At 38.1% G+C, this 24,422-nt stretch overlaps 1 long non-coding RNA gene across 2 annotated transcripts in view; it reads right to left on the bottom strand.

Moving 5' to 3' along the window:
• Nucleotides 1-14,398: 14,398 nt before the first annotated feature.
• The window catches only part of LOC133569874 (uncharacterized), a 60,912-nt gene continuing 50,888 nt past the window's right edge, over nucleotides 14,399-24,422 (bottom strand). Inside the window, exons 2-3 of one of the 2 annotated variants that reach the window (XR_009809957.1) lie at nucleotides 18,987-19,126; nucleotides 14,399-14,586 (exon numbers count right to left, since the gene is read on the bottom strand). This is a non-coding gene — a long non-coding RNA (uncharacterized LOC133569874). Of the gene's footprint in view, nucleotides 14,587-14,647; nucleotides 14,777-18,986; nucleotides 19,127-24,422 lie in introns of those variants that run through there. The other variant, XR_009809956.1, reaches the window with a different exon arrangement.

The raw sequence follows: 24,422 nt of genomic DNA, 5'->3' as shown, positions 1-24,422 counted from the left end.
ACGAGTCTGATTTGTGTCCGGTGGTTGGTTGGGAGCCATTGCACCGACAATCCATCAAGCGATGCAACTTTGTAGCTAGCCAAAGACGTTCTAAAACATTGACGTTTTTTTGAGCGCCGTGTGTAATGTTCTATATTCTCAATGGGACATCAACGTTTTGGGGCTTGTCCGGGATTGGTTCTTTGTTTTATTTTGAGTGCGTCAAACCCTATTTCTGTGCACTTCCTTGCTGCACTATATTTTGTTATTCGATACTTTTTTTTTACTAGCAATTTGCTGCAGTCTCCGCCTTCTGAGGTCAGGACCGACTAAACCGTGACATGTTCCAACCATGAAGGACAATCTGCAATGATGGACAGTGGCGTGGTTTCTTCACAAGTCTGATTTGTCTCCGGTGGTAGACGGGAGCCACTACGCCGACAATCCATCAAGCAGTGCGGCTTTGTAGCTAGCCAAAGACCTTCTAAAACATTTTGACGTTTTTTTGAGCGCCGTGTGTAATGTTCTATATTCTCAATGGAACATCAAGGTTTTTGGGTCTTGGACGGGGTTGGTTCTTTGTTTTATTTTGACTGTGTCGAGCCCTATTTCTGTGCACTTCTCTGCTGCACTATATTTTGTTATTTGATACTTTTTTCTTTTGTTGCAATTTGCTGCCGTCTCCGCCTACCGAGGTCAGGACCGACACAACTGTGACATGTTCCGACTGTGAAAGACAATCTGCAACGATGGACAGCGGCGTGGTTTCTTCACAAGGCGGATTTGTCTCCGGTGGTGGATAGGACAAATCAAGCAGTGCGGCTTTGAAGCTAGCTAAAGTCGTACTAAAATATCAATGGTTTTTTTTAGCGCTGTGTGTAATGTTCTATATTCTCAATGGAACATCAACGTTTTGGGGCTTGTCCGGGATTGGTACTTTGTTTTATTTTGAGTGCGTCAAACCCTATTTCTGTGCACTTCCCTGCTGCACTATATTTTGTTATTCGCTACCTTTTTTTTTTTACCTGCAATTTTGCTGCCGTCTCTGCCTTCCGAGGTCAGGACCGACCCAACCGGTGGACGGGAGCCATTAGCACAGAGCTGCTGCCAAGGCTGGTTGTGGTGAATGGAAGGCAGCTGACACACAACACTGTGTGCGACACAGACACACAACACTGTCTGTGACACAGCTGAAGGATGGACCGGGAACAAGAGAACTCAGGTGTCCATGTGGCGCTTGTGTACACACGTAAAAAAAAAAAAAAAAAATCACACAAGGGAGTCCATGGTATGGGTTGCAGGGGTTGAGGCACCCCAGCTGCCGAGGCCCCCGGTGGGGTGAGGAGGTCAGGAACATTACCCTCCATTTGTAAAGGAGAGAGTAGGCATGTCCAACAAGTCCCACCTGCCACTATATTTATGAAATGACTCATTGGAGTCTTGGCTTCCATCAGGCGCTGACACGGGGAACCCAAAGCACACATTTGACTGCACCCTAAATGTTGGCTGGCTTTTAAAAAAGGAACCCTATGAGTCGACCCCCTTGGACAAATCCCCTCATGTTCCCGAGCAAGGGAGGGCGACAAAATGAACTTTTACGACTTGCAAGGAAAGCGTGGAAGGTCTGTGAGTCGACGAGAAAAATATAGTTTTGTCGAGACGCCGTAGCAAAGGGAGACCGCCCGTCTCTGCTGGACTTTGGGTGGTGCGGCTGAGCAACTTGAGGGGTTCCAGGTTCCATTCAGGTTTGCCGCCGTGTCCTTGGACAAGACCATGGACATGACCAACCTTGGTCCCAGTGCCACCCACACTGGTTTGAATGGAGCTCAGAAATGTAGGTAATGGGTTCCACTATGTGAGTCTTTGACTTGGGGGGCTTATATATATATATAAATATATATATATATATATAAAAATAAAACTCATGATACAAGTAGTGCCTCGGTTTATGTAGGTCGAGTGTCCAAACAAAGACTATTTAGTACCGATATTGATGCCTTGAGTATCGGCCGATACCGAAAACTACTAACCTATCTACAACACCCAAAACCAGCAAAGTTGGCACATTGTGTAAATGGTAGATAAAAACAGAATATGATGTTTTGCAAAACCTTGTCTTTGCAGTCTATTCAATTGAAAATAAGTTGAAAAGGATTTCCAAATCATTGCATTCTGTTTTTATGTACCATTTACACAACGTGCCAACTTTAGTGGTTTTGGGTTTTGTAGATAGGTTAGTAATTTTCGGTATCGACCGATACTCAAACCATCAATATCGGTACAAAATGGTCTTTGTTTGGACACTCGACCTACACAAACCGAGGCACCAGTTATATCATGAGTTTGAGGTTCCAAAAATGCCGCACCGGTATGTTGAAGCACAGTACGTCTAACTATGGTAATGTGCAGACATTCTATCAAATGGTGCGGCTTTGTAGCTAAACAAAAATTGGGTTTCTCAGTCGGAACATTAAAAATATCTTATCTTTGCAGTCAAACATGCCTATTTCAATTGTTTTGGCTTTTATAGATAGGTTCGTAATTTTCGGTATCAATATCGGTACTAAATAGTCTTTATTTGGACACTCGACCTACACAAATCGAGGCACCACTTGTATCATGAGTTTGAAGTTCCAAAAATGCGGTCCTCATACACACACCCGTATGTTGAAGCACAGTACGTCTGACTATGGTAATGTGCCGACAATCTATCAAACGGCGTGGCTCTGTAGCTAGCCAAAAATTGTGTTTCTCAGTCGGAACATTAAAAATATCTTATCTTTGCAGTCAAACGTGCCTATTTCAATGGTTTTGGGTATTATAGATAGGTTCGTAATTTTCGTTATCGGCCAATACTCAAACCATCAATATCGGTACAAAATGGTCTTTGTTTGGACAGTCGGCCAACACAAACTGAGGCACCACTTATATAATGAGTTTGAGATTCATAAAATGTGGTCCTCATTCACACACCCGTATGTTGAAGCACAGTACGTCTGACTATGGTAATGTGCCGACAATCTATCAAATGGTGCAGCATTGTAGCTGGCCAAAAATTGGGTTTCTCAGTCGGAACATTAAAAATATCTTATCTTTGCAGTCAAACATGCCTATTTCAATGGTTTTGGCTTTTATAGATAGGTTCGTAATTTTCGGTATCAATATCGGTACTAAATAGTCTTTATTTGGACACTCAACCTACACAAATCGAGGCACCACTTGTATCATGAGTTAGAAGTTCCAAAAATGTGGTCCTCATAGACACACCCTTATGTTGAAGCACAGTACGTCTAACTATGGTAATGTGCGGACAATCCATCAAGCGGTGCGGCTTTGGAGCTAGCCAAAAATTGGGTTTCTAAGTGTGAACATTAAAAATATCTTATCTTTGCAGTCAAACGTGCTTATTTAAATGGTTTTGGGTTTTGTAGATAGGTTAGTAATTTTCGGTGTTGGCCGATACTCAGGGCATCAATATCGGTACTAAATAGTCTTTGTTTGGACACTCGACCTACACAAACCGAGGCACCACTTATATCATGAGTTTGAGGTTCCAAAAATGTGGTCCTCATAGACACACCCGTATGTTGAAGCACAGTACGTCTGACTATGGTAATGTGCGGACAATCCAAATGGTGTGGTTTTGTAGCTAGCCAAAAATTGGGTTTCTCAGTCATAACATTAAAAGTATCTTGTCTTTGTGGTCTATTCAATTGAATATAAGTTGGAAAGGATTTGCAAATCTTTGTATTCTGTTTTTATTTACCATTTACATTATTTGCCAACTTTACTGGTTTTGGGTGTTGTAGGTAGGTTAGCAATTTTCGGTATCGGACGGTTCTCAAGGCATCAATATCGGTACTAAATACTCTTTGTTTGGACACTCGACCTACACAAACCGAGGCACCACTTATATCATGAGTTTGAGGTTCCAAAAATGTTGTCCTCATACACACACCCGTATGTTGTAGCACAGTACGTCTGACTATGGTAATGTGCGGACAATCTATCAAATGATGTGGCTTTGTAGCTAGCCAAAAATTGGGTTTCTCATTCGTAACATTAAAAATATCTTATCTTTGCAGTCAAACGTACCTATTTCAATGGTTTTGGCTTTCATAGATAGGTTCGTAATTTTCGTTATCGGCCGATACTCAAGGCATCAATATCGGTACTAAATAGTCTTTGTTTGGACACTCGACCAACACAAATCGAGGCACCACTTGTATCATGAGTTTGAAGTTCCAAAAATGTGGTCCTCATACACACACCCTCATGTTGAAGCACAGTACGTCTGACTATGGTAATGTGCGGACAATCTATCAAATGGTGCGGCTTTGTAGCTAGCCAAAAATTGGGTTTCTCAGTCATAACATTAAAAATATCTTGTCTTTGCAGTCTATTCAATTGAATATAAGTTGGAAAGGATTTGCAAATCATTGTATTCTGTTTTTATTTACCATTTACATTATGTGCCAACTTTACTGGTTTTGGGTGTTGTAGGTAGGTTAGCAATTTTCGGTATCGGACGGTTCTCAAGGCATCAATATCGGTACTAAATACTCTTTGTTTGGACACTCGACCTACACAAACCGAGGCACCACTTATATCATGAGTTTGAGGTTCCAAAAATGTGGTCCTCATACACACACCCTTATGTTGAAGCACAGTACTCCTGACTATGGTAATGTGCGGACAATCTATCAAATGATGTGGCTTTGTAGCTAGCCAAAAATTGGGTTTCTCATTCGTAACATTAAAAATATCTTATCTTTGCAGTCAAACGTACCTATTTCAATGGTTTTGGCTTTCATAGATAGGTTCGTAATTTTCGTTATCGGCCGATACTCAAGGCATCAATATCGGTACTAAATAGTCTTTGTTTGGACACTCGACCTACACAAATCGAGGCACCACTTGTATCATGAGTTAGAAGTTCCAAAAATGTGGTCCTCATACACACACCCTTATGTTGAAGCACAGTACGTCTGACTATGGTAATGTGCGGACAATCTATCAAATGGTGCGGCTTTGTAGCTAGCCAAAAATTGGGTTTCTCAGTCGGAACATTAAAAATATCTTATCTTTGCAGTCAAACGTGCCTATTTCAATGGTTTGGGGTTTTGTAGATAGGTTAGCAATTTTCGGTATCGGCCAATACTTGAGGCATCAATATCGGTATTAAAAACTCTTTGTTTGGACACTCGACCTACACAAACCGATGCACCACTTGTAACATGAGTTTTAGATTCCAAAAATGTGGTCCTCATAGACACACCCGTATGTTGAAGCACAGTACGTCTGACTATGGTAACGCGCCGACAATCTATCAAATGGTGCGGCTTTGTAGCTAGCCAGAAATTGGGTTTCTCAGTCGGAACATTAAAAATATCTTATCTTTGCAGTCAAACATGCCTAATCAATGGTTTTGGGTTTTGTAGATAGGTTAGCAATTTTCGGTATCGGCCGATACTCAAGGCATCAATATCGGTACTAAATACTCTTTGTTTGGACACTCAACCTACACAAACCGAGGCACCACTTGTATGATGAGTTTGAGGTTCCAAAAACGTGGTCCTCATACACACACCCTTATGTTGAAGCACAGTACGTCCGACTATGGTAATGTGCGGAAAATCTATCAAACGGTGTGGCTCTGTAGCTAGCCAAAAATTGGGTTTCTCAGTCATAACATTAAAAATAACTTGTTTTTGCAGTCTATTCAATTGAATATAAGTTGGAAAGGATTTGCAAATCATTGTATTTGGTTTTTATTTACCATTTACACAACGTGCCAACTTCACTGCTTTTGTAGATAGGTTAGTAATTCTTGGTATCGGCCGATTCTCAAGGCATCAATATCGGTACTAAATAGTCTTTGTTTGGACACTCGACCTACACAAACCGAGGCACCACTTGTATCATGAGTTTGAGGTTCCAAAAATGTGGTCCTCATACACACACCCATATGTTGAAGCACAGTACGTCTAACTATGGAAATGCGCGGAAAATCTATCAAACGGTGTGGCTCTGTAGCTAGCCAAAAATTGGGTTTCTCAGTCATAACATTAAAAATATCTTATCTTTGCAGTCAAACATGCCTATTTCAATTTTTTTGGCTTTTATAGATAGGTTCGTAATTTTCGGTATCAATATCGGTACTAAATAGTCTTTATTTGGACACTCGACCTACACAAATCGAGGCACCACTGGTATCATGAGTTAGAAGTTCCAAAAATGTGGTCCTCATACACACACCCGTATGTTGAAGCACAGTACGTCTGACTATAGTAATGTGCGGACAATCTATCAAATGGTGCGGCTTTGTAGCTAGCCAAAAATTGGGTTTCTCAATCGGAATATTAAAAATATCTTATCTTTGCAGTCAAACGTGCCTATTTCAATGGTTTGGGGTTTTGTAGATAGGTTAGCAATTTTCGGTATCGGCCAATACTTAAGGCATCAATATCGGTACTAAAAACTCTTTGTTTGGACACTCGACCTAACCAAACCGATGCACCACTTGTAACATGAGTTTTAGATTCCAAAAATGTGGTCCTCATAGACACACCCGTATGTTGAAGCACAGTACGTCTGACTATGGTAACGCGCCGACAATCTATCAAATGGTGCGGCTTTGTAGCTAGCCAGAAATTGGGTTTCTCAGTCAGAACATTAAAAATATCTTATCTTTGCAGTCAAATGTGCCTACTTCAATGGTTTTGGGTGTTGTAGATAGGTTAGCAATTTTCGGTATCGGCCGATACTCAAGGCATCAATATCGGTACTAAATAGTCTTTGTTTGGACACTCGACCTACACAAACTGAGGCACCACTTGTATAATGAGTTTGAGATTCATAAAATGTGGTCCTCATACACACACCCTTATGTTGAAGCACAGTACGTCTGACTATGGTAATGCGCCGACAATCTATCAAAGGTTGCGGCTTTGTAGCTAGCCAAAAATTGTGTTTCTCAGTCGGAACATTAAAAATATCTTGTCTTTGCAGTCTATTCAATTGAATAAAAGTTGGAAAGGATTTGCAAATCATTGTATTCTGTTTTTATTTATCATTTACATAATGTGACAACTTCACTGGTTTTGGCTTTTATAGATAGGTTAGTAATTTTCGGTATCGGCCAATACTTAAGGCATCAATATCGGTACTAAAAACTCTTTGTTTGGACACTCGACCTACACAAACCGAGGCACCACTTGTATCATGAGGTTGAGGTTCCAAAAATGTGGTCCTCATACACACACCCGTATGTTGAAGCACAGTACGTCTGACTTTGGCAATGTGCGGGCAATCCATCATGTGGTGTGGTTTTGTAGCTAGCCAAAAATTGGGTTTCTCAGTCGTAACATTAAAATATCTTGTCTTTGCAGTCTATTCAATTGAATATAAGTTGGAAAGGATTTGCAAATCATTGTATTCTGTTTTTTATTTATCATTTACATAATGTGCCAACTTCACTGGTTTTGGGTGTTGTAGGTAGGTTACCAATTTTCGGTATCGGACGGTTCTCAAGGCATCAATATCGGTACTAAATACTCTTTGTTTGGACACTCGACCTACACAAACCGAGGCACCACTTGTATCATGAGTTTGAGGTTCCAAAAATGTGGTCCTCATAGACACACCCGTATGTTGAAGCACAGTACGTCTGACTATGGTAACGCGCCGACAATCTATCAAATGGTGCGGCTTTGTAGCTAGCCAAAAATTGGGTTTCTCAGTCGGAACATTAAAAATATCTTATCTTTGCAGTCAAACATGCCTAATCAATGGTTTTGGGTTTTGTAGATAGGTTAGCAATTTTCGGTATCGGCCAATACTTAAGGCATCAATATCGGTACTAAAAACTCTTTGTTTGGACACTCGACCTACACAAACCGCGGCACCACTTGTATCATGAGTTTGAGGTTCCAAAAATGTGGTCCCCAAACACACACCCGTATGTTGAAGCACAGTACGTCTAACTGTGGAAATCCGCAGAAAATCTATCAAAGGGTGTGGCTCTGTAGCTAGCCAAAAATTGGGTTTCTCAGTCGTAACATTAAAAATATCTTGTCTTTGCAGTCTATTCAATTGAATATAAGTTGGAAAGGATTTGCAAATCATTGTATTCTGTTTTTATTTACCATTTAAATTATGTGCCAACTTTACTGGTTTTGGGTGTTGTAGATAGGTTAGTAATTTTCGGTATCGGACGATTCTCAAGGCATCAATATCGGTACTAAATACTCTTTGTTTGGAGACTCGACCTACGCAAACCGAGGCACCACTTGTATCATGAGTTTGAGGTTCCAAAAATGTGGTCCTCATTCACACACCCGTATGTTGAAGCACAGTACGTCTGACTATGGTAACGCGCCGACAATCTATCAAATGGTGCGGCTTTGTAGCTAGCCAGAAATTGGGTTTCTCAGTCGGAACATTAAAAATATCTTATCTTTGCAGTCAAAAATGCCTAATCAATGGTTTTGGGTTTTGTAGATAGGTTAGCAATTTTCGGTATCGGCCAATACTTAAGGCATCAATATCGGTACTAAAAACTCTTTGTTTGGACACTCGACCTACACAAACCGAGGCACCACTTGTATCATGAGTTTGAGGTTCCAAAAATGTGGTCCCCAAACACACACCCGTATGTTGAAGCACAGTACGTCTAACTGTGGAAATCCGCAGAAAATCTATCAAAGGGTGTGGCTCTGTAGCTAGCCAAAAATTGTGTTTCTCAGTCGTAACATTAAAAATATCTTGTCTTTGCAGTCTATTCAATTGAATATAAGTTGGAAAGGATTTGCAAATCATTGTATTCTGTTTTTATTTACCATTTAGATTATGTGCCAACTTTACTGGTTTTGGGTGTTGTAGATAGGTTAGTAATTTTCGGTATCGGATGATTCTCAAGGCATCAATATCGGTACTAAATACTCTTTGTTTGGAGACTCGACCTACACAAACCGAGGCACCACTTGTATCATGAGTTTGAGGTTCCAAAAATGTGGTCCTCATAGACACACCCGTATGTTGAAGCACAGTACGTCTGACTATGGTAATGTCCGGACAATCTATCAAACGGTACGTCTTTGTAGCTAGCCAAAAATTGGGTTTCTCAGTCATAACATTAAAAAATATCTTGTTTTTGCAGTCTATTCAATTGAATATAAGTTGGAAAGGATTTGCAAATCATTGTATTCTGTTTTTATTTATCATTTACATAATGTGACAACTTCACTGGTTTTGGCTTTTATAGATAGGTTAGTAATTTTCGGTATCGGCCAATACTTAAGGCATCAATATCGGTACTAAAAACTCTTTGTTTGGACACTCGACCTACACAAACCGAGGCACCACTTGTATCATGAGTTTGAAGTTCCAAAAATGTGGTCCTCATAGACACACCCGTATGTTGAAGCACAGTACGTCTGACTATGGTAATGTCCGGACAATCTATCAAACGGTACGTCTTTGTAGCTAGCCAAAAATTGGGTTTCTCAGTCATAACATTAAAAAAGATCTTGTCTTTGCAGTCTATTCAATTGAATATAAGTTGGAAAGGATTTGCAAATCATTGTATTCTGTTTTTATTTACCATTTACACAACTTGACAACTTCACTGCTCTGTATGGAAACTCGCCCTACACAAACCGAGGCACCACATCTATTATGAGTTCCAGGTTCCAACAATGTCCCGTTGCCTTCATCATACTGGCTTCTTCAATGCCATTCAAAGTTCACAAACATTCATTCTTTTTCAAATTAAATCCGCTTGTAACATTTGTTTCAATGGAATCCAGGCAGAGCTTAGTCCCCACTCACACAAGTACAGTCGGTCTGAGGTGGGTCGTTTTCATTCTCTGATCCTATCGGAGTCCGCTTCATTTAACAGAATCACCAAATGCCGTGCACACATGTACAAACATACGTGCGTACATACGCACACACACGGGTTCCTCACAGCATATGGTCGGAAATGTAATCCTGTGAGAAGCTCACAGTGGACGGCGCGGGCTCAAAGAACTCCGGCGGCGTGTATAATAAGGCCGACTTTTCGGAACAAGGCTGGCACTGAGAGCTCAGCGGTAGGAGGATTTATTTGGAGAACAGCAGGCTCCTGGCTAAACTTTGATCAGCCCCTCATGTTCTACCGCCCCTTCCTCTTCTTCTACCAACCACAGGCTGTCCAGTCAACACCGGGGCACCGCGCCGGCGAGGCATTCTGGTATCCTGGCAACAGAGAGCAGCTCCAGTCCAACTGAAGTCGTCCCTGGCCACATCATGCTTTAAATATTGCAGACTTGTTTTGTTCGTTTTTTTTTTATATATTTTAAGTTTTTAGCCTAAATTAGGGCTGCAGTTATCAATTATTTTACTATTGTTTTTTGTTTCATTAATTGAGTATTTGGAAAAAAAACATTTTTTAGCCTCAATGTGTATTTTAGGGAAAACAATATTTTTTTCTCCTTGCATATATTAAATGCATCATTCAAATTGCAATTTCAAAAAAGAAATTCCCGCATCATGACTAGGGAAGGTTGTTTGGATTGGGTCACATAAGTGAATGCTGTGCACACAAAAACTTTTTTTTTAAAGTATATTTTAAGTTTTTAGCCTAAATTAGGGCAGCAGCTATCAATAATTTTACTATCGTTATTTTTATACATTAATTGAGTAATTGGGGAAAAAATAGCCTCAGTGTGTATTTCAGGGGAAACAATATTTTTTCTCCTTGCTTATAATAAATGCACATTGTCACCATTCTATTACACTTTTGTTTGGATTGAGTCAAATAAGTGATTGCTGTGCACACAACAACTTGTTTTTTTTTAAGTATATTTTAAGTTTTTAGCCTAAATTAGGGCTGCAGCTATCGATTATTTTACTATTATTGTTTGTTTCATTAATTGAGTACTTGGGAAAAAAAAAACTTTTTAGCCTCAATGTGTATTTTACGGACAACAATATTTTTTTCTCCTTGCATATATTAAATGCATCATTCAAATTGCAATAAAAAAAAAAAACATCCCGCATCATGACTAGGGAAGTTTGTTTGCTTGGGTCACATAAGTGAATGCTGTGCACACGAAAAAAAATGTTTTAAAGTACATTTTAAGTTTTTAGCCTAAATTAGGGCTGCAGCTATCAATAATTTTACTATCATTATTTGTATACATTAATACAATGTGTATTTCAGGGGAAACAATATTTTTTCTCCTTGCATATAATAAATGCACATTGTCACCATTCAATTGCACTTTTGTTTGGATTGAGTCAAATAAGTGATTTCTGTGCACACGACAACTTGTTGTTTTTTTTAAAGTATATTTTAAGTTTTTAGCCTAAATTAGGGCTGCAGCTATCGATTATTTTACTATTACAGTTTGTTTCATTAATTGAGTACTTGGAAAAAAAAAAAACTTTTTAGCCTCAATGTGTATTTTAGGGAAAACAAAATTGTTTTCTCCTTGCATATATTAAATGCACCATTCAAATTGCACTTTAAAAAAAAAATAATTCCCGCATCATGACTAGGGAAGTTGGTTTGGGTTGGGTCAAAGTATATTTTATGTTTTTAGCCTAAATTAGGGCTGCAGCTATCAATAATTTTACCATCATTATTTGTATACATTGATTGAGTAATTGGGGAAAAAAATAGCCTCAATGTGTATTTCAGGGGAAGCAATATTTTTTGTCCTTGCTTATAATAAATGCACATTGTCACCATTCAAATTGCAGTTGTTTGGATTGAGTCAAATAAGTGATTGCTGTGCACACGACAACTTGTTTTTTTTAAAGTATATTTTAAGTTTTTAGCCTAAATTAGGGCTGCAGCTATAGATTATTTTACTATTATTGTTTGTTTCATTAATTGAATACTTGGAAAAAAAACAAAAACGTTTTAGCCTCAATGTGTATTTTAGGGACAACAATATTTTTTTCTCCTTGCATATATTAAATGCACCATTCAATTTGCAATTAAAAAAAATAAAAAAATCCCGCATCATGACTAGGGAAGGTTGTTTGGATTGGGTCACATATGTGAATGCTGTGCACACGAAAACTTTTGTTCTTAAAGTATATTTTAAAATTTTAGCCTAAATTAGGGTTGCAGCTATCAATAATTTTACTATCATTATTTGTATACATCAATTGAGTAATTGGGGGAAAAAATAGCCTCAAAGTGTATTTCAGGGGAAAAAATATTTTTTCTCCTTGCTTATAATAAATGCACATTGTCACCATTCAATTGCACTTTTGTTTGGATTGAGTCAAATAAGTGATTGCTGTGCACACGACAACTTGTTGTTTTTTTTAAAGTATATTTTAAGTTTTTAGCCTAAATTAGGGCTGCAGTTATCAATTATTTTACTATTATGGTTTGTTTCATTAATTGAGTACATCATGACTAGGGAAGGTTGTTTGCTTGGTTCTCATAAGTGAATTCTGTGTACACGAAAACTTTTTTTTAAAGTATATTTTAAGTTTTTAGCCTAAATTAGGGCTGCAGCTATCAATAATTTTACTATCATTATTTGTATACATTAATACAATGTGTATTTCAGGGGAAACAATATTTTTTCTCCTTGCATATAATAAATGCACATTGTGACCATTCAATTGCACTTTTGTTTGGATTGAGTCAAATAAGTGATTGCTGTGCACACGACAACTTGTTTTTTTTTTAAGTATATTTTAAGTTTTTAGCTTAAATTAAGGCTGCAGTTATCAATTATTTTACTATTATTGTTTGTTTCATTAATTGAGTACTTGGAAAAAAAACATTTTTTAGCCTCAATGTGTATTTTAGCGAAAACAATATTTTTTTCTCCCTGCATATATTAAATGCACCATTCAAATTGCACTTTTAAAAAAAAAAATTTCCCGCATCATGACTAGGGAAGGTTGTTTGGATTGGGTCACATAAGTGAATGCTGTGCTTTTTTTAAAGTATATTTTAAGTTTTTAGCCTAAATTAGGGCTGCAGCTATCAATAATTTTATTATCATTATTTGTATACATTGAGTAATTGGGGGAAAAAATAGCCTCAATGTGAATTTCAGGGGAAACAATATTTTTTCTCCTTGCTTATAATAAATGCACATTGTCACCATTCAAATTGTAGTTGTTTCGATTGAGTCAAATAAGTGATTGCTGTGCACACAACTTGTTTTTTTTTTAAAGTATATTTTAAGTTTTTAGCCTAAATTAGGGCTGCAGCTATCCATTATTTTACTATTATAGTTTGTTTCATTAATTGAGTAATTGAAAAAAAAAAAACTTTTTAGCCTCCATGTGTATTTTAGGGACAAAAATATTCTTTCTATTTCCATATTATAAATGCACATTGTCACCATTCAAATTGCACTTTTCCTTAATTGTTTTACCGCATCATGACTAGGGAAGGTTGTTTGGATTGGGTCATATAAGTGAATGCTGTGCACACCACAACTTTCATGCACCAGTAATGGTCAATGACAATTGAATTACTTTCATCGGCCACCAGATGGTGACAAAATGGCAGCTTTCAGCAGACTATTTGTATACATTCAATCAGACGTTATTGTGAGGTTTTGTATTAGTATTCCTAAAAATAAATATAACGAACCCTTGGCGTTTAGAATTGGCTTTATTTTTTTTTTTTTAAAGCCATTTGAATTAATATAGTTTTATGTCATGGCACTATCTGTTTTTTTCTCCAAAATTAGACAAACTTAATGAACATCTTCTAAGTCCGGTGGGGTTGTACATGTTATTTGTTCTGGCTTGATTGTTCACAGAATGCACACAGACAGTTGAACAACTTCATGTCTGTCCAATTACTCACCCAAACCAAGGTTTTGCTGTCGTGATAAAGTGTTGCGATGATCAGAAAGCCAAGGTTAGTTTTGTGTCCTGACTGTATCGTTTATTTTTCTACAAAATTAGAAAAACTGAATGAGCATCCTCTCAGTCTGGTGGGGTTGTACATGTTATTTTTTCTGGCTTGATTGTTCATAGAATGCACACAGACCGTTAAACAACTTCACGACAGTCCGATAAGTTACCCAAACTGAGGTTTTGCGGTAGCCAAGATTAGTTTTGTGTCATGGCACTATCTGTTTTTTTCTCCAAAATTAGACAAACTGAATGAACATCCTCCAAGTCTGGTGGGGTTGTACATTTTATTTGTTCCGGCTTGATTGTTCCTAGAATGCACACAGACAGTTGAACAACGTCATGACTGTCCAATAACCCACCCAAACCGAGGATTTGCTGTCTTGATAAAGTGTTGCGATGATCAGAAAGCCAAGGTTAGTTTTGTGTCCTGACTGTATCATTTATTTTTCTCCAAAATTAGAAAAACTGAATGAACATCCTCCAAGTCTGGTGGGGTTGTAAATTGTATTTTTTCTGGCTTGATTGTTCATAGAATGCACACAGAAAGTTAAACAACTTCATGACAGTCCGATAAGTTACCCAAACTGAAGTTTTGCGGTAGCCATGATTAGTTTTGTGTCCTGGCTGTATCGTTTTTCTCCAAAATTAGACAAACTGAATGAACATCCTCCAAGTCTGGTAGGGTTGTACATTGTATTTGTTCTGGCTTGATTGATCCTAGAATGCAAACAGACAGTTGAACAACTTCATGACAGTCCGATAAGTTACCCAAACTGAAGTTTTGCGGTAGCCAAGATTTGTTTTGTGTCCTGGCTGTATCGTTTTTTCTCCAAAATTAGACAAACTGAATGAACATCCTCCAAGTCTGGTGGGGTTGTACATTTTATTTGTTCTGGCTTGATTGTTCCTAGAGTGCACACAGACAGTTGAACAACTTCATGACTGTCCGATAACTCCCCCTAACCGAGGTTTTACTGTATTGATAAAGTGTTGCAATGCTCAGAAAGCCAAGGTTCTATGGCATCATTAATCAATTGTGTCCCTTAGGGGGGTAATACTCATGGGGCCCAACAAAAAGCTCTCTTAACCTCCTATTGTGCAAACTTGCCCTTGTGGATTCTTAGCTCTCTAATGAGACTCTTGCCTTTTTCGCTGCGGGCCAAACCTGTCGCTGAGCTTAGCTGGAATCCTGCATATTAGACTGTTAGTCTTCACATGTCGGAATTTCCCCCCTAAGAAGGGAGCGAGGGAACAGAGGCAGGGATCAGAAGGTCAGAGCACTCTGCAAACTCCTAAAGCAGCGATGGAGATGAAAGTTAGCCTAAATAATCCCGTAAAGTGCTTAGACGGGGCAGAAATTCCCCCGACGGAGGTCTCTGCGATTTGAACTCCACCCTCCGCGTCCCCCCCAGCGGCTGCCATGGACGCAGACGCTTCACCTCAAATCCGTTCGGACGAGTTAGCAATTAGAGGACTAGTGAACGTAACCAGCCAGCGTTCACAGATGGCTTGTCACTAATCGACTGCTGAGTGACTCCTTTTGGCACGCCGCGTCGCATTTCCCCCCCTCCCCCGGTCCACGTAGATAAACACTCCCAGACGTATAAAGTAAGAGGCTAATGGAGCTAAAAGCCCCAATGAAAAAGAACACCGGGCTAATAAATGTCATGTTGTAACAAGTTGAACAAACAAAGAGCCAAAGACTGTTCGGTTGTGTTTACTTCAGGGATGCGGGCGGAAATACGGAGTCCTTTCGAGCCCCTCGTAAAATGGCCTGGGTTTGAGGACCAGCGCCTGGACTGTCGCAGACCTGGTTTTGCTTTCCATAAGCGCTTGGAAGTCGACTTCCTCCACGGTCGTGCAATCTGGTGTTGCAAAGTTGGGGATTTATTGCCAAAAGGCTCACCGATCATCGAGGGCTGTCAAAAATGACCACTCTGCTGCGAGTTAGTCTGTCATCGTGATTAAAAAAATCCAAAACCAGTGAAGTTGCTTGGGATGGTCATCCGTCGACCGACTAAGTACGATGCAAAAGTTTTCTTTTCAACAAAGCACTATCACCTTAAAATATCACAGTAGTAAGAAATGACTTACTAGTTCAAAGAACTACGGCTTATTAGTGATTCCCAGAGCCCTGAAAAAGTCTGCGGGCTATGGAGCGTTTTCTATTGGGGGTCCAGTATTCTGGAATGCCCTCCTGGTAACAGTTAGAGATGCTACCTCAGTAGAAGCATTTAAGTCCCATCTTAAAACTCATTTGTATACTCTTGCATTTAAATAGACCCTTGTTTTAGACCAGTTGATCTGCCGTTTTATTTTCTTTTTTTACTCTGGAAGAGGGGGAGCACAGGTCTGGTGGCCATGGATGAGGTACTGGCTGTCCAGAGTCAGGACCCGGGGTGGACTGCTCGCCTGTGCATCAGTTGGGGACATCTCTGCGCTGCTGATCAGTCTACGCTCGGGATGGTCTCCTGCTGGACCCACTATGGACTGGACTCTCACTTTTATGTTAGATCCACTACGGAATGGACTCTCACTATTACGTTAGATCCACTACGGACTGGACTCTCACTATTATGTTAGATCCACTATGGACTGGACTCTCACTATTATGTTAGATCCACTACGGAATGGACTCTCACTATTACGTTAGATCCACTACGGACTGGACTCTCACTATTATGTGAGATCCACTATGGACTGGACTCTCACTAATATGTTAGATCCACTACGGACTGGACTCTCACTATTATGTTAGATCCACTACGGACTGGACTCTCACTATTATGTTAGATCCACTACGGACTGGACTCTCACTATTATGTTAGATCCACTATGGACTGGACTCTCACTGTTATGTTGGATCCACTATGGACTGGACTCTCACTATTATGTTAGATCCACTGCGGACTGGACTCTCACTATTATGTTAGATCCACTATGGACTGGACTCTCACACTATTATGTTAGATCCACTATGGACTGGACTCACACTATTATGTTAGATCCTCTACGGACTGGACTCTCACTATTATGTTAGATCCACTATGGACTGGACTTTCACAATATTATGCTAGACCCACTCGACGTCCATTGCATCCGGTCTCCCCCTAGAGAGGAGGGGGTTGGGGGGTTCACCCACATCTGCGGTCCTCTCCAAAATTTCTCATAGTCATTCACATTGACATCCCACTGGGTTGTGAGTTTTTCCTTGCCCTAATGTGGGATCTGAACCGAGTATGTTGCTGTGGCTTGTGCAACCCTTTGAGACACTTGTGAATTTAGGGCTATATAAATAGTTTTGCTTTTTTGTACTTTGTTTTGCTCAAACAACAGTAAACAATACAAAAATGTAAATGTTTACAAACTTGGGGAAAATTCCTTGGTTAGGAAAGACTTTGAAGACAAAACCCAATGATTTAGAAGAGTAGTAGATAGTATTTTTGCTTTTTTGTACTTTGTTTTGCTCAAACAACTGTAAATATTACAAAAATGTCAATGTTTATAAACTTGGGGGTAAATTCCTTGGACACGGGAAGACTTTGAAGACAAAACCCAATGATTTAAAAGAATAGTAGATAGTAGTTTTGCTTTTATGTACTTTGTTTTGCTCTAACAATTGTAAATAATACCAACATGTCAATGTTTACAAACTCGGGGTAAATTCCTTGGTTAGGAAATACTTTGAAGACAAAACCCAATGATTTAGAAGAGTAGTAGATAGTACTTTTGCTTTTTTGTACTTTGTTTTCCGCAAACAACTGTAAATAATACAAAAATGTCAATGTTTACAAACTCGGGGGTAAATTCCTTGGACACAGGAAGACTTTGAAGACAAAACCCAATGATTTAAAAGAGTAGTAGATAGTACTTTTGCTTTTTTGTACTTTGTTTTGCTCAAACAACTGTAAATAATATAAAAATGTCGATGTTTACAAACTCGGGGTAAATTCCTTGGTTAGGAAAGACTTTGATGACAAAACCCAATGATTTAGAAGAGTAGTAGATAGTACTTTTGCTTTTTTGTACTTTGTTTTGCTCAAACAACAGTAAACAATACAAAAATGTCAATGTTTACAAACTCGGGGTAAATTCCTTGGTTAGGAAAGACTTTGAAGACAAAACCCAATGATTTAGAAGAGTAGTAGATAGTACTTTTGCTTTTTTGTACTTTGTTTTGCTCAAACAATTGTAAGTAATACAAATATGTCAATGTTTACAAACTCGGGGGTAAATTCCTTGAACGCGGGAAGACTGAGGACAAAACCAAATTATATAAAAGAGTAGTAGATAGTAATTTTACTTTTTTGTACTTTGTTTTGCTCAAACAACTGTAAATATTACAAAAATGTCAATGTTTACAAACTTGGGGGTAAATTCCTTGGACACGGGAAGACTTTGAAGACAAAACCCAATGATTTAGAAGAGTAGTAGATAGTACTTTTGCTTTTTTGTACTTTGTTTTGCGCAAACAACTGTAAATAATTCAAAAATGTCAATGTTTACAAACCTGGGGGTACATTCCTTGGTTAGGAAAGACTTTGAGGACAAAACTAAATTATATAAAAGAGTAGTAGATAGTAATTTTACTTTTTTGTACTTTGTTTTGCTCAAACAACTGTAAATATTACAAAAATGTCAATGTTTACAAACTTGGGGGTAAATTCCTTGGACACGGGAAGACTTTGAAGACAAAACCCAATGATTTAGAAGAGTAGTAGATAGTACTTTTGCTTTTTTGTACTTTGTTTTGCTCAAACAATCGTAAGTAATACAAAAATGTCAATGTTTACAAACTCGGGGGTACATTCCTTGGAAAATGTATACAAGGCTTTGAGGACAAAACCAAATGAAATAAAAGAGTAGTAGATAGTAGTTTTGTTTTTTTGTACTTTGTTTTGCTCTAACAATTGGAAATAATACAAAAATGTCAATGTTTACAAACTCCGGGTAAATTCCTTGGTTAGGAAAGACTTTGAAGACAAAACCCAATGATTTAGAAGAGTAGTAGATAGTACTTTTGCTTTTTTGTACTCAAACAATTGTAATTATTACAAAAAAAGAAGGAACGAGTTAAAAAATGATGTTCATATCGTCGAACCGTCAACAGCACTCACCTGAAATGCATTGAAGAATTTACAGTTAATGCATGTGGTTGGTATCGGCCGATCATCACTCATGGATGGTCCGTATCGGCAGTATCAGAGCATTCCTCGTTAGGTGCAGATATATTCCATTCTTTCTTGTGTCTGTGCTCCTATGAACAAATGAAACAATAGGAATTGGAAATTAATGTTTATTCCGGATTAATGCAGTTGTATTAAAATGTCATTTTGTTGCAGTTGATTTCTCTTTACGCTTAAAACTAAATGTTATCTTTCAATCCTGCAGGACGTCTGAGCCCAGCGTGGCCTTTGGCCCCCGGCAGCACGTCTGTAGCTCAAACAAGCCCACTCCGAGGCAGCCAGCCTGGGTTTTAATTACAGCCTCGGAAGGACAGTTCAAGTTTACGGTGACTGTTGGGTTAAGAGGTACAGAAGAGAGAGAGGGGGGGGGGGGGCGATCAAGGCGAGCTGTCTGTCTGGTTCTGTCACTCAGGCTTCCTTCGAGGGGGGGGGCTCCGCTTCAAAGACGCCCGTCTGTCTCTCCCCAAATTAAATAAATTCCTTAATCGCCATTTTTTTATTTATGTCCATCATTTGGATCATGCTCATCAAACACTTATTTGGAACATCCCACAGGTGAACAGGCTATTTGGGAACAGGTGGGTGCCGTGGTTGGGTATACAACATTTCCTAACCAGCTATTGCCAGGAATTTAGGGATTTCAACATCTACGCTCCGTAATATCATCAAAAGGTTCAAAGAATCTGGAGAAATCACTGCACGTAAGCGGCAAGGCTGAAAACCAAGACTGAATGCCACAAAAAAAATATGCATTCTGATGACGTCTAATTAATGTTGGGTTCTGACTTGGATTTGACCGTTGAATTTTGGTCATTTCCCAACCAATATTCTACAACACAAATTCAACGTTGAAACAACATGCTTTTTGACAATGTTTATTCAATGTTGGGTTTCGATGTTGATTTGACCATTGAATTTTAATCATTTCCTAACCAGTATTCTACAACACAAATACAACGTTGAAACAACATGCTTTTTGACGTTTAATCAATGTTGGGTTCTGACGTTGACTTGACCATTACATTTTGGTCATTTCCCAACCAATATTCTACAACACAAATACAACATGCTTCTTGATGACGTGTTAGGTTCTGACATTGATTTAACCATTGAATTTTGGTCATTTTCCGACCAATTTTCTACAACACAAATAGAACGTTAAAACAACATACTTTTTGACGACCTTTAATCAATTTCAGGTTGTGACGTTGATTTGGTCATTTCCCAACCAATAATCTACAACACAAATACAACATGGAAATAACATGCTTTTTGACAACGTTTAATCAATGTTGGGTTCTGAGGTGGATTTGACCATTGAATTTTGGTCAATTCCCAACCAAAATTCTACAACACAAATACAACATTGAAAAAACATGTTTTTTGGCGACGTGTAATCAATGTTGGGTTCTGACTTTGATATGACCATTGAATTTTAGTCATTTTGCAACCAATATTCTACAACACAAATACAACATTGAAATAACACGCTTTTTGACAACGTTTAATCAATGTTGGGTTCTGAGGTTGATTTAACCATTGAATTTTGGTCAATTCCCAACCAATATTCTACAACACAAATACAACGTTGAAACAACATGCTTTTTGACGACGTGTAATCAATGTCAGTTTCTGACATTCATTTAACCATTGAATTTTGGTCGTTTCTCGACCAATTTTCTACAACACAAATACAACGTTGAAACAACATACTTTTTGACGACGTTTAATCAATGTCAGGTTGTGACGTTGATTTTGGTCATTTCCCAACCAATATTCTACAACACAAATACAACATTGAAATAACATTCTTTTTGACAACGTGTAATCAATGACAGGTTCTGACATTCATTTAACCATTGAATTTTGGTCATTTTCCGACCAATTTTCTACAACACAAATACAACGTTGAAACAACATGCTTTTTGACAACGTTTAATCAATGTTGGGTTCTGACTTTGATTTGACCACTGAATTTTAGTCAATTCCCAACCAATATTCTACAACACAAATACAACGTTGAAACAACATGCTTTTTGACGACGTGTAATCAATGTCAGGTTCTGACATTGATTTAACCATTGAATTTTGGTCATTTCTCGACCAATTTTCTACAACACAAATACAACGTTGAAACAATATACTTTTTGACGACGTTTAATCAATGTCAGGTTGTGACGTTGATTTTGGTCATTTCCCAACCAATATTCTACAACACAAATACAACATTGAAATAACATGCTTTTTGACAACGTTTAATCAATGTTGGGTTCTGAGGTGGATTTGACCATTGAATTTTGGTCAATTCCCAACCAAAATTCTACAACACAGATACAACATTGAAAAAACATGTTTTTTGATGACGTTTAATCAATGTTGGGTTCTGACTTTGATTTGACCATTGAATTGTAGTCATTTTGCAACCAATATTCTACAACACAAATACAACATTGAAATAACACTCTTTTTGACAACGTTTAATCAATGTTGGGTTCCGAGGTTGATTTGACCATTGAATTTTGGTCAATTCCCAACCAATATTCTACAACACAAATACAACGTTGAAACAACATGCTTTTTGACGACGTGTAATCAATGTCAGTTTCTGACATTCATTTAACCATTGAATTTTGGTAATTTCTCGAACAATTTTCTACAACACAAATACAACGTTCAAACAACACGCTTTTTGACAACGTTTAATCAATGTTGGGTTCTGACATTGATTTAACCATTGAATTTTGGTCATTTTCCGACCAATTTTCTACAACACAAATACAACGTTGAAACAACACGCTTTTTGACAACGTTTAATCAGTGTTGGGTTCTGACATTGATTTAACCATTGAATTTTGGTCATTTTCCGACCAATATTCTACAACACAAATACAACGTTGAAAAAACATGCTTTTTAATGACGTTTAATCAATGTCAGGTTCTGACATTGATTGAACCATTGAATTTTGGTCATTTTCCGACCAATTTTCTACAACACAAATACAACGTTGAAACAACATACTTGTTGATGACGTTTAATCAATGTTGGGTTCTGATGTTGATTTCACCATTGAATTTTGGTCATTTCCCAACCAATATTCTACAACACAAATACAACGTTGAAACAACATGCTTTTTGACAACGTTTAATCAATGTTGGGTTCTGAGGTTGATTTGACCATTGAATTTTGGTCAATTCCCAACCAATATTCTACAACACAAATACAACATTGAAACAACATGCTTTTTGACGACGTGTAATCAATGTCAGGTTCTGACATTGATTTAACCATTGAATTTTGGTCATTTCTCGAACAATTTTCTACAAAACAAATACAACGTTGAAACAACATACTTTTTGATGACGTTTAATCAATGTCAGGTTGCGACGTGAATTTGACCATTGAATTTTGGTCATTTCCAGACCAATATTCTACAACACAAATACAACATTGAAATAACACGCTTTTTGACGTTTAATCAATGTCAGGCTGTGACGTTGATTTGACCATTGAATTTTAGTCATTTTCCGACCAATTTTCTACAACACAAATACAACGTTAAAACAACACGCTTTATGACAACGTTTAATCAATGTTGGGTTCTGAGGTTGATTTGACTGTTGAATTTTGGTCAATTCCCAACCAATATTCTACAACACAAATACAACATTGAAACAACATGCTTTTTGACGACGTGTAATCAATGTCAGGTTCTGACGTTGATTTGAGCATTGAAATTTGGTCATTTCCCAACCAATATTCTACAACACAAATACAAAAATAAAATATCCATGCTTTTTGGCGACGTTTAATCAATGTTGGGTTCTGACATTGATTTGACCATTGAATTTCAGTCATTTTGCAACCAACATCCTACAACACAAATACAACATTGAAATAACACGCTTTTTGACAACGTTTAATCAATGTTGGGTTCTGAGGTGGATTTGACCATTGAATTTTGGTCAATTCCCAACCAATATTCAACAACACAAGTACAACGTTGAAACAACATGCTTTTTGACAACGTGTAATCAATGTCAGGTTCTGACATTGATTAAACCATTGAATTCGGTAATTTCTCGACCAATTTTCTACAACACAAATACAACGTTGAAACAACATGCTTTTTGACAACGTTTATTCAATGTTGGGATCTGACGGTAATTTGATCATTGAAATTTGGTTATTTCCCAAGCAATAGTCTACAACGCTAATACAACGTTGAAACAACATACTTCTTGATGAAGTTTAATCAATGTCAGTTTGTGACGTGGATTTGACCATTGAATTTTGGTTATTTCCCAACCAATATTCTACAACAAAGATACAACATTAAAACAACATGCTTTTGGACGTTTAATCAATGTTGGGTTCTGACGTTGATTTCACCAGTGAATTTTGGTCATTTCTCAACCAACAAAGTGGATCCAAAGTTAGACATCAACAATGTCTCAATTAACAATCTACAACAGGGGTGCCCACACTTTTTCTGCAGGCGAGCTACTTTTCAATTGACCAACTCGAGGGGATCTACCTCATTTATATATATCATTTATATTTATTTGTTTATGAAAGAGACATTTTTGTAAACAAGTTAAATGTGTTTAATGATAATACAAGCATGTGTAACACATATAGATGTCTTTCTTTCACAAAGACAAGAATATAAGTTGGTGTATTACCTGATTCTGATGACTTGCATTGATTGGAATCAGACAGTAACGATGATAACGCCCACATTTTCAAATGGAGGAGAAAAAAAGTTGTCCTTTCTGTACAATACCACATGAAAGTGGTTGGTTTTTGGCATCTAATTCATCCAGCTTCCGTACACTTTACAAGAAAAACATTGGCGGCAAATTCCGTAGCTTGCTTGATTGACATTCACGGCACCCGAGGGTCTTGTGAGATGACGCTGGCTGCTGCCAGTTCATTATTATGAAAAAATGACAGAGAGGAAGGCGAGAAACACTTTTTATTTCAACAGACTTCCGTCAAAACTCTAAAGGCCGACTGCACATTTCCTATCTTCACAATAAAAGCCCTGCTTCATGCTGCCTGCGCTAACAAAATAAGAGTCTCGGAAAGCTGGCGTGCACAAGTGATGTGCACGCCAGCTTTCCGAGGGATCGCTTGTGCACGCCAGTTTTCTGAGACTCTGTATTTAGTTAGCGCAGGCAGCGTGAAGCAGGGCTTTTATTGTGAAGATAGGAAACGTGCAGTCGGCCTTTAGAGTTTTGACGGAGAGTCTGTTGAAATAAAAAGTGTTTCTCGCCTCCCTCTCGGTCATATTTTCATAATAATGATCTTGCAGCAGCCAGCGTCATTTCACAAGACCCTCCGGTACCGTGAATGTCATTTAAGT

Source organism: Nerophis ophidion, linkage group LG15 (genome assembly GCF_033978795.1).
Source record: "Nerophis ophidion isolate RoL-2023_Sa linkage group LG15, RoL_Noph_v1.0, whole genome shotgun sequence".
Lineage (NCBI taxonomy): Eukaryota > Metazoa > Chordata > Actinopteri > Syngnathiformes > Syngnathidae > Nerophis > Nerophis ophidion.
This window is presented reverse-complemented; position numbering and strand designations above follow the sequence as displayed.